A 14,403-nucleotide genomic window follows, 5' to 3' on the forward strand; every position below is an offset into this window, starting at 1 on the left:
GTGTTGATGACGTTGTACCCACAATAATAACAATCTGGACATACCCCAACCAAAAACCCTGGATGAACGGAGATATCCATACAATGCTGAGAGCCCGTACTGCAGCATTCAATGTCAGCAGAAGGAACCCAGATGACTCGGTGGTGTGTGACGAGTACAAGACAAGCAGGTACGAGCTCTGAAAAAAGACAATACAGACTCAAACTTGAATTGATGTTTGACAACTCAGACTCGCGTCGCATGTGGCAAGGACTACAGACTATCACAGATTACAAAGGAAAATCCATCTGTGTGGTGCCCACCGGAGCCTCCCTCCCAGACGAGCTTAACACATTCTATGCTCGCTTCGAAGCAAACAATACCAGGAAGATTCTCGCTGCTCCGGATGACCAGGTGCTTTCGCTCTCCGAGGCTGACATGAAGAAAACTCAAAAGAGTGAATACTCACAAAGCCGACGGTCCAGATGGCATCCCTGGCCACATCCTCAGAGTGTGTGCTGACTAGCTTGCGAGGCGTCTTCTCGAACATCTTCAACCTGTCCCTGTCCCAGGCTGTAGTCCCCACCTGCTTTAAGGAGACCACCATCGTCCCAGTGCCCAAGAAGAACAAGGTGACATGCCCAAATGACTATCGCTCTGTCACGCTCATCTCGGTCATCATGAAGTGCTTCGAGAGGCTGGTCATGACCCACATCAAGGCCAGCATGCCAGGCACACTGGACCCACTCCAATCTGCCTACTGCTCCACAGATCCACGGAAGATGCCATTTCCATCGCTATTCACACAGCCACAACACATCTGGACAAGAGGAACACCTACACTGAGTGTACAAAACATTACAAACGCCTTCCTAATATTGAGTTGCACCCCCTTCTGCCCTCAGAACAGCCTCATTTCATTGGGGCATGGCGTCTACAAGGGATGCTGGCGCATGTTGACTAATGCTTCACACAGTTGTGCCAAGTTGGCTGGATGGTCTTTGGGTGGACCATTCTTGATACACACAGGAAACTGTTGAGCGTGAAAAACCCAGCAGCGTTGCAGTTCTTGACACACTCAAACCGGTACGCCTGGCACCTACTACCATACCCCGTTCAAAGGCACTTAAATATTTTGTCTTGCCCATTCACCCTCTGAATGGCACACATACACAATCCTGCTCTCAATTGTCTCAAGGCTTAAAAATCATTCTTTAACCTGTCTCCTCCCCTTCATCTACACTGATTGAAGTGGATTTAATAAGCGACATCAATAAGGGATCATAGGTTTCACCTGGATTCACATGGTCAGTCTATGTTCTGGAAAGAGCAGGTGTTCCTATTGTTTGTGAAAATTGTATGTGAAAATCCTGTTCTTTGACTACAGTTCAGCATTCAACACTATGGTTCCCTCCAAGCTCGACACCAAGCTCAGAGCCCTGGGTCTGGACACCACCCTCTGCATCTGGATCCTGGACTTCCTGACGGGCAGACCACAGGCTGTGAGGATTAGCAACAACACATCCTGCACACTGACTCTTTAACACAGGGCACCCCCAGGGGTGTGTCCTCAGTCCTCTGGGAGTTGATAGTTGACTTCAGGAAGCAGAGAAGGGAACATGCCCCAATCCACATCAGTGGGACTGTAGTAGAGACAGTCACAAGTTTTAAGTTCCTCGGCGTCCACATCACCAAGAACTTGTCATGGACCAACAACACCACCACTCTTGTCAAGAAGGCGCAACAGCATCTTTACTTCCTAAGGCGACTGAAAATTCGGCATGCCGACCCGGGTCCTCTCCAAATACTACCGCTGCACCATCGAGAGCGTCCTGACTGGTTACATTAGGGCCTGGTACAGGAATTGCTCCATCCGCGACCGCCAGGCCCTCCAGCAGGTGGGGAAGACGGCCCAGTACATCACTGGGACTGTTCTTCCACCCATCCTGGACATCTACTCAAAATGGTGCCTGAGGAAGGCATGCAGCATCATCAAGGACCCCACACACCGCAGCCACATCACCCCTGTTCTCTCCCTTACCGTCGTTGAAACTTGAAACTAAACCTGAACCTGGTTGTCAAGGAAACCTCCCTCCCTTTCTTTCTCTCTCTCTCTCTCTCTCTCTCTCTCTCTCTCTCTCTCTCTCTCTCTCTCTCTGTCTGTCTCTCTCGGTCTCTCTCTCTCTCTCTGTCTGTCTGTCTCTCTCGGTCTCTCTCTCTATCTTTCTCTCTCTCTCTCTCGCTCTCTGTGTCTCTCAGCTAGTCAGACTGTCACAATCCAATTTATCGTACCACCCTTACTCTCTCTCTCTCTCTCTCTCTCTCTCTCTCTGTCTGTATGTATGTCTGTCTGTCTGTCTGTCTCTCGGTCTGTCTCTCTCTCTCTCTCTCTCTCTCTCTCTCTCTCTCTCTCTCTCTCTCTCTCTGTCTCTCTCTGTCTCTCTCGGTCTCTCTCTCTCTCTCTGTCTGTATGTATGTCTCTCTCTGTCTCTCTCTCTCTCTCTGTCTCTCTCTCTCTCTCTCACTCTCTCTCTGTCTGTCTGTATGTATGTCTGTCTGTCTCTCTCGGTCTGTCTCTCTCTAGGCAGGGAGAGGGATTACAGTGACTTTGCCGTGACGGCCCAGCTATGTGGAGCTAACATGGACCTGCTGTATGTTTGCTCTTTCTGAGTGTGTGTGTGTGTGTGTGTGTATGTGTTATTGAGTTACTTAGATCTGTGTTATACAGTTAAAAGCACAACAGCTCCCTTAATGCGTGACTGTAAACAATGCTAGTCTCACCATTCTCTGGTAAAATTTGCCACAGCATCATGTTGTGGTGGCAGAATGTTACTGTTTGTGTCCATGCAAGCCTGTTAGTGTGTGATTCTGCAAAGTGTGTGTGTGAGCAGTTAAAAGTTTGTGTGTGAGCTGTCAAAGTGTTTGTGTGTGTGTGTGTGTGTGTGTGTGTGTGAGAGAGCAGAAACAGCAAACCCACATCCCCAAGCGGTCTATCTGTCTGTCTGTCATATGCCCCCTGACTATCTCCTTCTCAACCACACAGGGTTATAGTGAGTTATTATGAGTATACTGCTAAATGAGTTTTAGGCTGATTAAACTCTATTCTCTCTGTCAGTGCTGTCAGAACAGCCACCTTGATGGTGACACGCATTCACCAGTTGCTAGTCTGTAGAACAGTCATGTAGTATATTATGTTGTGTTGTTATCATTACAGTTAGTCAGTATCAAAGGCTTTTGTAATGCTAGTTTTCCACTGCTGTCTTATGTTTTTTGTCTTATGTTTTTTTTAACCTTTATTTAACCAGGTAGGCCAGTTGAGAACAATTTCTCATTTACAACTGCGACCTGGCCAAGATAAAGCAAAGCAGTGCGATAAAAACAACAACACAGAGTTACATATGGGGTAAAACAAAACATAAAGTCAAAAATACAACAGAAAATATATATACAGTGTGTGCAAATGTAGCAAGTTATGGAGGTAAGGCAATAAATAGGCCATAGTGCTAAATAATTACAATTAGTATTAACACTGGAATGATTGATGTGCAAGAGATGATGTGCAAATAGAGATACTGGGGTGCAAATGAGCAAAATAACTAACAATATGGGGATGAGGTAGTTGGGTGGGCTAATTTCAGATGGGCTGTGTACAGGTGCAGTGATCGGTAAGGTGCTCTGACAACTGATGCTTAAAGTTAGTGAGGGAGATAAGAGTCTCCAGCTTCAGAGATTTTTGCAATTAGTTCCAGTCATTGGCAGCAGAGAACTGGAAGGAATGGCGGCCAAAGGAGGTGTTGGCTTTGGGGATGACCAGTGAGATATACCTGCTGGAGCGCATACTACGGGTGGGTGTTGCTATGGTGACCAATGAGCTAAGATAAGGCAGGGATTTGCCTAGCAGTGATTTATAGATGGCTTGGAGCCAGTGGGTTTGGCGACAAATATGTAGTGAGGACCAGCCAACAAGAGCGTACAGGTCACAGTGGTGGGTAGTATATGGGGCTTTGGTGACAAAGCGGATGGCACTGTGATAGACTACATCCAATTTGCTGAGTAGAGTATTGGAGGCTATTTTGTAAATGACATCGCCGAAGTCAAGGATCGGTAGGATAGTCAGTTTTACAAGGGCATGTTTGGCAGCATGAGTGAAGGAGGCTTTGTTGCGAAATAGGAAGCCAATTCTAGATTTAACTTTGGATTGGAGATGCTTAATGTGAGTCTGGAAGGAGAGTTTACAGTCTAACCAGACACCTAGGTATTTGTAGTTGTCCACATACTCTAGGTCAGACCCGTCGAGAGTAGTGATTCTAGTCGGGTGGGCGGGTGCCAGCAGCGTTCGATTGAAGAGCATGCATTTAGTTTTACTAGTGTTTAAGAGCAGTTGGAGGCTACTGAAGGAGTGTTGTATGGCATTGAAGCTCGTTTGGAGGTTTGAATATGAATGAATATGCCATTTAGCAGACGCTTTTATCCAAAGCGACTTACAGTCATGCGTGCATACATTTTTGTGTATGGGTGGTCCCGGGGATCGAACCCACTACCTTGGCGTTACAAGCGCCGTGCTCTACCAGCTGAGCTACAGAGGACCACATAAGGTTTGTTAACACAGTGTCCAATGAAGGGCCAGATGTATACAAAATGGTGTCGTCTGCGTAGAGGTGGATCTGAGAGTCACCAGCAGCAAGAGCGACATCATTGATATACACAGAGAAAAGAGTCGGCCCAAGAATTGAACCCTGTGGCACCCCCATAGAGACTGCCATAGGTCCAGACAACAGGCCCTCCGATTTGACACATTGAACTCTATCTGAGAAGTAGTTGGTGAACCAGGCGAGGCAGTCATTTGAGAAACTGTCGTATCGGGTGAATGGTGGCAATTATTGCCGTCAACAAAGAGTCCGCTTATGCTGCACAATGATTTAGAGGCTTTTATTAATATCACAAGGTTACAGCATAAGTTACAGACCCGCGGTGTCCGGAGAACGGCGTCTCAGATTGTCATGGCCGTTCTGCCCTTTCTGTAGTCTAGCCCCTATTTATAAACAATGCAAAAAGATGCTCCCTCTTCTGGCCAATCACCAGTCTCCCCTGGAGCGTCACCCTCCAAACGCTACCTTTGAAATAAGATCATAAACATTCCCTCTTCTGTTCCTCTAAAACAGTCATAATGTTAATACACCACAAAACCAAGGCTATTTAGTCTGCCAATAAGAATGCGGTGGTTGACAGAGTCGAAAGCCTTGGCCAGGTCGATGAAGACGGCTGCACAGTACTGTCTATTATCGATCGCGGTTATAATATCGTTTAGGACCTTGAGCGTGGCTGAGGTGCACCCATGACCAGCTCGGAAACCGGATTGCATAGCGGAGAAGGTACGGTGGGATTCGAAATGGTTGGTGATATGTTTGTTAACTTGGCTTTCAAAAACTTTTGAAAGGCATGGCAGGATGGATATAGGTCTGTAACAGTTTGGATCTAGAGTGTCACCCCCTTTGAAGAGGTGGATGACCGCGGCAGCTTTCCAATCTCAGACGTTACGAAAGAGAGGTTGAACAGGCTAGTAATAAGGATTGCGACAATTTCGGCGGCTAATTTTAGAAAGAAAGGGTCCAGATTGTCTAGCCCAGATGATTTGTAGGGGTCCAGATTATGCAGCTCTTTCAGAACATCAGCTGTCAGAATTTGTGTGAAGGAGAAGCGCGGGGGATGGGCATGGGCAAGTTGCAGCGGAGGGTGCAGAGCTGGTGGCCGGGGTAGTGGTAGCCAGGTGGAAAGCATGGCCAGCCGTAGCAAAATGCTTGTTGAAATTCTTGATTATTGTAGATTTATCGGTGGTGATAGTGTTTCCTAGCCTCAGTGCAGTGGGCAGCTGGGAGGAGATGCTCTTATTCTCCATGGACTTTACAGTGTCCCAAAACTTTTTGGAGTTAGTGCTACAGGATTGTACCTGGTAGGTTCGTTGATAATTTGTGTGAGATTGAGGGCATTTAGTTTGGATTGTAGGATGGCCGGGGTGTTAAGCATATCCCAATTTAGGTCACCAAGCAGTACGAACTCTGAGGATAAATGGGGGGCAATCAATTCACATATGGTGTCCAGGGCACAGCTGGGGGCTGAGGGGGGTCTGTAGCAAGCGGCAACAGTGAGAGACTTATTTCTGGAAAGGTGGATTTTTAGAAGTAGAAGCTCAAACTGTTTGGGCACAGACCTGGATAGTATGATAGAGCTCTGCAGGCTATCTCTACAGTAGATTGCAACTCCACCCCCTTTGGCAGTTCTATCTGGCCTATGGACTGTACTGTACTGTACACCCTCAGGAGTGTGTTCATGTGTAGTGAATATGATGCAGTAGTACTATACTACAGCCAGCCTCAGGCTCTCTGAAACACACAGCTCTGTTTGTCTGCTGTCTGTGTGTGGTTGTCCTCTATCTGATGAATGGGAGTTTCCCAGCCAGCCAATGCTGTTTCTCCCTCAAGTTGTTATGTGCTATCATAGGATGACTAATACTACAGCTACTGTAGATACCTCGGAGTGACTCAATGTTATGTGGAGTATGAACACCAGACATCACCCCTACATAGCAATTCATTGTTGCTTACTACTACAGTGCGCATCAGAGTTTTTGTATGGTATATCAATTCAGATTATATGGCCACGTTAGATAAGGAATTCCACTCCATGTAACTCTAGTCTGTTTACTATGCTGGTCTGGTCTGTGTTGTGTCTAATTGCTCTGTTTCTATGGCTACGTCACATGTGTATCAGGTTGGCTACAGGTACAGTAGATGTTCAGCACAGCATGTAGAGACGCACAGATTGCTTTGATGTCATATGGTCATGTACAAGCCTCTGTAGTAACCTGAGAGAGAGAGGTGTAGTAGAGAAGGGTGGAGAGAGGGATCAGAGGTAGAGGGGTGGAGGGGTAGAGAGAGAGGGATCAGAGGTAGAGGGGTGGAGAGAGAACAGAGGTAGAGGGGTGGAGGGATGGAGGGGTGGAGAGAGGGATCAGAGGTAGAGGGGTGGAGGGATGGAGGGGGTGGAGAGAGGGATCAGAGGTAGAGGGGTGGAGGGGTGGAGAGAGGGATCAGAGGTAGAGGGGTGGAGGGGTGGAGGGGTGGAGAGAGGGATCAGAGGTAGAGGGGTGGAGAGAGAACAGAGGTAGAGGGGTGGAGGGATGGAGGGGTGGAGAGAGGGATCAGAGGTAGAGGGGTGGAGGGATGGAGGGGTGGAGAGAGGGATCAGAGGTAGAGGGGTGGAGGGGTGGAGAGAGGGATCAGAGGTAGAGGGGTGGAGGGGTGGAGAGAGGGATCAGAGGTAGAGGGGTGGAGAGAGGGATCAGAGGTAGAGGGGTGGAGGGGTGGAGAGAGGGATCAGAGGTAGAGGGGTGGAGAGAGGGATCAGAGGTAGAGGGATGGAGAGAGAGAACAGAGGTAGAGGGATGGAGAGAGAGAACAGAGGTAGAGGGGTGGCGGGGTAGAGAAAGGATTCAGAGGTGGAGGGGTGGAGAAAGGATTCAGAGGTAGAGGGGTGGAGGGGTGGATTATTATTATTTTTTTGATCCAATTGACATTTTAGTCATTTAGCAGACGCTCTTATCCAGAGCGACTTACAATTAGTGAGTGCATACATTTTTAATACTGGCCCCCCGTGGAGAAATGGATCAGAGGTGGAGGGGTGGAGAGAGGGATCAGAGGTAGAGGGGTGGAGGGGTGGAGAAAGGGTTCAGAGGTAGAGGGGTGGAGGGGTGGAGAAAGGAATCAGAAGAATCAGAGATCAGCTGTGTAATGTGACCTGTGGTCCAGAGGTGCGCTGAGAGAAGGAGAGGGTCAGTTACACCTGGGGAACGCATCCAATGTATACAATACACACATACATATACACAGCCAGGACAACTAGCAGACATTGGACATGTGGCAGACCGTCAGACCACAGGTGGCATAGACTCACTAAAGGAGATCTTTACCAGTGGGTATTTACTAGTCAGCATTGGGACGTACAGTACTACTACAGTGAGATGCTATAGCCTGAGCACTCCATGTAGAATGTTTTGTCTCTAGGTGCTCTGATATCAAAGTGCCTCTTCCTTGGACAGAGGTAGTAGTTCCTTTACAACAGCCAATCAGCAGCAGTGTTTGACCCTTGCCCTGATGGTGATGACTCCAGCCTCGTCTCCCTCTGCTACCGCCGCCACTCCTGAATTGGGTATGTGCTGCTGTGCTAGGCAGGGGCCACCGGGGCCCAGTTTGGCTACTTACTTCAGGAGTGGGAATGAGGGTGCTTGTACACTATGGGCATTAGTCTTGTGTTTTTTGTCTGAGAGCTATCTTTCTTGTTAGCACTTCCTGCCACTAAAGCAGCATTATTCTCTTCACATTGCGTGTTTCAAAGACAGCCTAATGCTCACTGTGGGTGATGCTCTTAGTTGCCAATGTGGCTAGTGTTGCAATCTTTTCACCTGGTAGTGTTGTTGACTGTTGGCTGCTATAGCTAATATCTATTTAGACTGGAAAAGCTAAACTTCCTGTGTGTGCAAAGGAAGAGCAAATATAGAAGTGTGACCACACATAGTCTACGTAGCCTGAGAGAGTCTCACCTATCATCCCTGGTGATCTCTCACATGCAAACACATGCAAAAAGCCACACTCTCTTTGACGCACCCATAGACATTGTCCTACACAGAAAACTCCTTCACTCTTCTTTCTGTTTCTATCTGTCCCTCCATTTCACACAACTTCCCCCAAATGTTAGTCTTACTAATCTCTTTTGACAGCCTGTTAACATACCAGTAAATGTAAATTGAGTTAGCTAGCTAGAGATCGCAAGATTAGTTGGTTCTGGGTTCTGAGATGATAGTTTTAGACATAGAAAAGATGGTTGTCTCGCTGAGATCCGGAAGCAGCATCTGTTCTTTACTGGAGTGCTGTAAGCCAAGGGGAACATGGTTTCAGGTTACAGACACTCGAGTTTCCTGTCCACTATGGCTCACATTACAGTACACAGCAACACAGCCATATGATATGTAGAGTCAGGACAGCATCCACTGTCATATGCTGTTCTGTGATTGTATTATTTTCCAAATGCTCTTAGTGATATCTGGGCTTTCAGTGTGGAATATCGAAAGGCCTTTCAGTGTGTATGACAGCTCTACTAGACAGACAGACAGACAGATAGACGAGGAATAGACATTAGAGCCACTGACACTAGACTGACAGTGAGAGAGAGACTGGAGAGTCTCCATGTTACCTGATGCCTTTCCACTCCTGTTGGAATCAAGACCCTGTCACAATGTACACCAGCGCTCACCTGGCCCTTAACTGCCCCCCTTAGCCTTTAATCACAGGGCCTCTGATACCTACGCTTCCCAGTGGATCTGGTCTGATCCCAAACGGAAAACAAAGACAGGCACATGTACACCCACGTGTTATATACACACACGCATACAGTATATATACAAAAGTATGTGGACACCCTTTCAAATGAGTGGATTCGGCTATTTCAGCCACACCTGTTGCTGACAGGTGTGTACAATCAATGCACACAGCCATGCAATCTCCACAGACAAACATTGGCAGTAGAATGGCCTTACTGAAGAACTCAGTGGCACCGTCATAGGGACCGCTGAGTGCAGGACCGGCGAGTGGAAACGCGTTATCTGGAGTGATGAATCACGCTTCACCATCTGGCAGTCCGACGGACTAATCTGGGTTTGGCGGATGCCAGGAGAACGATACCTGCCCGAATGCATAGTGCCAACTGTAAAGTTTGGTGGAGGAGGAATAATGTCCTGGGGCTGTTGTTCATTGTTTGGGCTAGGTCCCTTAGTTCCAGTGAAGGGAAATCTTTACGCTATAGCATACAATGACATTCTAGACGATTCTATGCTTCCAACTTTGTGGCAACAGTTTGGGGAAGGCCCTGTTTCAGCATGTCAATGCCCCCGTGCACAAAGCGAGGTCCATTCAGAAATGGTTTGTTGAGATCGGTGTGGAAGAACTTGCCTGAACTGCACAGACCCCTGACCTCAACCCCATCGAACACCTTTGGGATGAATTGGAACTCCGACTGCGAGCCAGGCCTAATCGCCCAACATCAGTGCCCGACCACACTAATGCTCATGTGGCTGAATGGAAGCAAGTCCCCGCAGCAATGTTCCAACATCTAGTGGAAAGCCTTCCCAGAAGAGAGGAAGCTGTTATAGCAGCAAAGGGGGGACCAACTCCATATTAATGCCCATAATTTTGGAATTAGATGTTCGACGAGCAGGTGTTCACATACTTTTGGTCATGTAGTGTATGTACACATACTGTACTTATGCAGACAAACATATACTGTACATATACAATATACAGTGCATTCGGAAAGTATTTAGACCCCTTCACTTTTTCCACATTTTGTTACATTAAAGCCTTATTCTAAAATTGATTAAATTGTTTTTTTCTCCCTCATCAATCTACACACAATACCCCATAATGACAAAGCAAAACCAGTTTTTTTTTGTGCTAATTTATAAAACATAAAAAACTGAAATATCACATTCACAGAAGTATTCAGACCCTTTACTCAGTACTTTGTTGAAGCACCTTTGGCAGTGATTACAGCCTCAAGTCTAGCTTGGCACACCTGTATTTGGGCAGTTTCCCATTCTTCTCTACTGATCCTCTCTAGCTCTGTCGGGTTGGATGGGGAGCGTTGCTGCACAGCTATTTTCAGATATCTCCAGAGATGTTCGATGGGGTTCAAGTCCGGGCTCTGGCTGGGCCACTCAAGGACATTCAGAGACTTGTCCCGAAGCCACTCCTGCGTTATCTTGGCTGTGTGCTTAGGGTCGTTGTCCTGTTGGCAGGTGAACCTTCGCCCCAGTCTGAGGTCCTGAGCACTCTGGAGCAGGTTTTCTTCAAGAATCTCTCTGTACTTTGCTCCGTTCATCTTTCCCTCAATCCTGACTAGTCTCACAGTCCCTGCTGCTGAAACACATCCCCACAGCATGATGCTGCCACCACCATGCTTCACCGTAAAGATGGTGCCAGGTTTCCTCCAGACATGACACTTAGCGTTCAGGCCAAAGAGTTCAATCTTGGTTTCATCAGGCCAGAGAATCTTGTTTCTCATGGTCTGAGAGTCCTTTAGGTGTCTTTTGGCAAACTCCAAGCTTGCTGTCATGTGCCTTTTACTGAGGAGTGTCTTCCATCTGGCCACTCTACCTTAAAGGCCTGATAGGTGGAGTGCTGCAGAGATGGTTGTCCTTCTGGAAGGTTCTCCCATCTCCACAGAGGAGTGACCATTGGGTTCTTGGTCACCTCCCTGACCAAGGCCCTTTTCTCCCCATTGCTCAGTTTGGCCGGGCGGCCAGCTCTAGGAAGAGTCTTGGTAGTTCCAAACTTCTTCCATGTAAGAATGATGGAGGCCACTGTGTTCTTGGGGACCTTCAATGCTGCAGAAATGTTTTGGTTCCCTTCCCCTATCTCTGCCTCAAGGCTATTCTGTCTCGCTCTACGGACAATTCCTTCGACCTCATGGCTTGGTTTTTGCTCTGACATGCACTGTCAAGTGTCGGACGTTATATAGACAGGTGTGTGCCTTTCCAAATCATGTCCAATCAATTGAATTTACCCCAGGTGGACTCCAATCAAGTTGTAGAAACATCTCAAGGATGATCAATGGAAACAGGACGCACGTGATCTCAATTTCGAGTCTCATAGCAAAGGGTCTGAATACTTATGTAAAAACCTGTTTTCACTTTGTCATTATGGGGTATTGTGTGTAGATTGATGAGAATTATTATTATTTTTCATACATTTTAGAATAAAGCTGTAACGTAACAAAATGTGTTAAAAGGGAAGGGTTCTGAATACTTTCCGAATGCACTGTACATATACAATAATGTACATACCATACCGTATGTGCACACAAACACACACACACGCACACACACATATGCACACAACCTCTCACTGACAATTGAGTGGACCCATATGTGAATGCATAGCATGCAGGATATAATACAGCAATGACGAGTCCAGAGATATACACTGAGTGGACAAAACATGCTCTTTCCATGACATACACTGACCAGGTGAATCCAGGTGAAAGCTATGATCCCTTATTGATGTCACTTGTTAAATCCACTTTAATCAGTGTAGATGAAGGGGAGGAGACAGGTTAAAGAAGGATACTTTTTTCTATCTCTCTCTCTCCGTCTCTCTTTCTGTCTCTCTCTCTCTTTCTCTCGCTCTCTTTCTCTCTCTCTCTCTCTTTCTCTCTCTCTCTCTGTCTCTCTCTCTCTCTCTCTCTCTCTCTCTCTCTCTCTCTCTCTCTCTCATATTCCATATGCTTCAAGGTCAATTTTGCCAATGCGAAGTGATACACATAAAAAATATGAAAACAACAGTGACAACAAGAATTGTAGATATAATACTAATGAAAAAATATATATAACAAATAAATTTACAATACAGAAATGTAATAATGGTCCACGATCAGAATCTAATTCAACAAACAGAAATTAAAATGACTAGTGCACTTGTCTATTACTGATAATACATGGAGAAAATATACATATAATTGCAACATTCAACGATTTCAACGATTTCAACGATTTTACTGAGTTACAGTTCAAATAAGGAAATCAGTCAGTTGAAATAAATTCATTAGGCCCTAATCTATGGATTGCACATGACTGGGCAGGGGCGCAACCACTTGGGAGCCAGGCCCACCCACTGGAGAGCCAGGCCCAGCCAATCAGAATTAGTTTTTCCCCACAAAAGAGCTTTATTACAGACAGAAATACTCCCCAGTTTCATCAGCTGTCCAGGTGGCTGGTCTCAGACAATCCCACAGGTGAAGAAGCCAGATGTGGAGGTCCTGGGCTGGCGTGGTTACACGTGGTCTGCGGTTGTGAGGCCGGTTGGAAGTACTGCTACATTTTATAAAACAACGTTGGAGGCGGCTTATGGTAGAGAAATTAACATTACATTCTCTGGCAACAGCTCTGATGGACATTCCTGCAGTCAGCATGCCAATTCCACACTCCTCAAAACTTGTGGCATTGTGTTGTGTGCCAAAACTGCATATTTTAGAGTGGCCTTTTATTGTCCCCAACAGAAGGTGCACCTGTGTAAATGATCATGCTCTTTAATCAGCTTATTGATATGCCACACCTGTCAGGTGGATGTATTATCTTCCTAGTTCTGCCCTGCATGCGTGGTTAATGGAATTTCTTTGTATATGTAGGATGTTATTGCAAAATTCAAGGTGCAGTTTTGTCCCATGATGTGTATTTTGACTATAATAGTGGGCCCCATATTTCACTGCCACAGGTGGACTCAGCAAGATTGGTTGGAATATTTGTACCCAGATTTTGAAAGGGGGGCTAAATTTGTGTATTGATTTCTTTATTTAGTAGTATGCTCTCCTTTCTTTCACTTCCAGTGTTTTGATAGCGGTGTTGAACTGTCCCGATGCTCTGATGTTAAGACGGAGATAGGTATAATTAGTGGGGCTGTCAATTTTGACCTCTCTTAGGGTTATTTCTTTGAGATATGGCTTTCTTTTGGAAGATCATAATTTTTGTTTTGCACATGTTCACTGTCAGTGTTAGATGCCTACTGCCAAAACTGGGCACTGACAGTGAACATGTGCAAAACAAAAATTATGATCTTCCAAAAGAAAGCCATATCTCAAAGAAATAACCCTAAGAGAGGCTATGCTGTTCTGTTAGAGACAACTAGACCAGGTCATCTGCATAATTTCTTTGTTGTCTATGAGAAGCCCAGGAGCTGTAGATAGCTCCAACTGTTTTGCAAATTCATCAATATAGATATTAAACAATGTTTGGCTCAGATTGCTGCCCTTCAATTCAATTCAAAGGGCTGTATTGGCATGGGAATCTCTCTCTCTTTCTTTCTTTCTCTCTCTCTCTCTCTCTCTCTCTCTCTCTCTCTCTCTCTCTCTCTCTCTCTCTCTCTCTCTCTCTCTCTCTCTCTCTCTCTCTCTCTCTCTCTCTCTCTCTCTCTCTCTCTCTCTCTCTATGTCTCTCTCTCTCTGTCTCTCGCTCTCTCTTCCTCTCCTAGCCTGGGTTGTGTGTTGTGTTTGGTACTCTAACATGGCATGAAGGGTGCTGACGTGAGTTAGGGAGAGGCACTGGCACGGAGGGGTTCTGCTGAACGGATTGGCTGGTCTCCTCTATACCCGCTCGCATAGACGGTGGCGTCAGAGAGAAAGGGAGAGAGAGATGCTACATTGAGAGAGAGAGAAGATAAATGTGCGAAAGCATAGCCAGCAAGCTGTAAGATAAAGGCTCGTTATCAATTTGTTTTCTTTCTCATCTCCCTATCCCTCTCTCTCCCCCTCCCTCCCTCGTTCCAGCCTTCATTCCCTCCCTCTTCACAGATAAACTCACATCTGACAAATTAAGTGTCAGTC

General features: G+C 46.4%; 1 protein-coding gene across 3 annotated transcripts in view; it reads left to right on the plus strand.

The window, feature by feature from the left end:
• The window catches only part of pde4ba (phosphodiesterase 4B, cAMP-specific a), a 379,418-nt gene that overhangs the window by 207,203 nt on the left and 157,812 nt on the right, over positions 1-14,403 (plus strand). The window lies entirely within an intron of this gene.

This window comes from Coregonus clupeaformis, chromosome 20, assembly GCF_020615455.1.
Source record: "Coregonus clupeaformis isolate EN_2021a chromosome 20, ASM2061545v1, whole genome shotgun sequence".
NCBI classification, from domain to species: domain Eukaryota; kingdom Metazoa; phylum Chordata; class Actinopteri; order Salmoniformes; family Salmonidae; genus Coregonus; species Coregonus clupeaformis.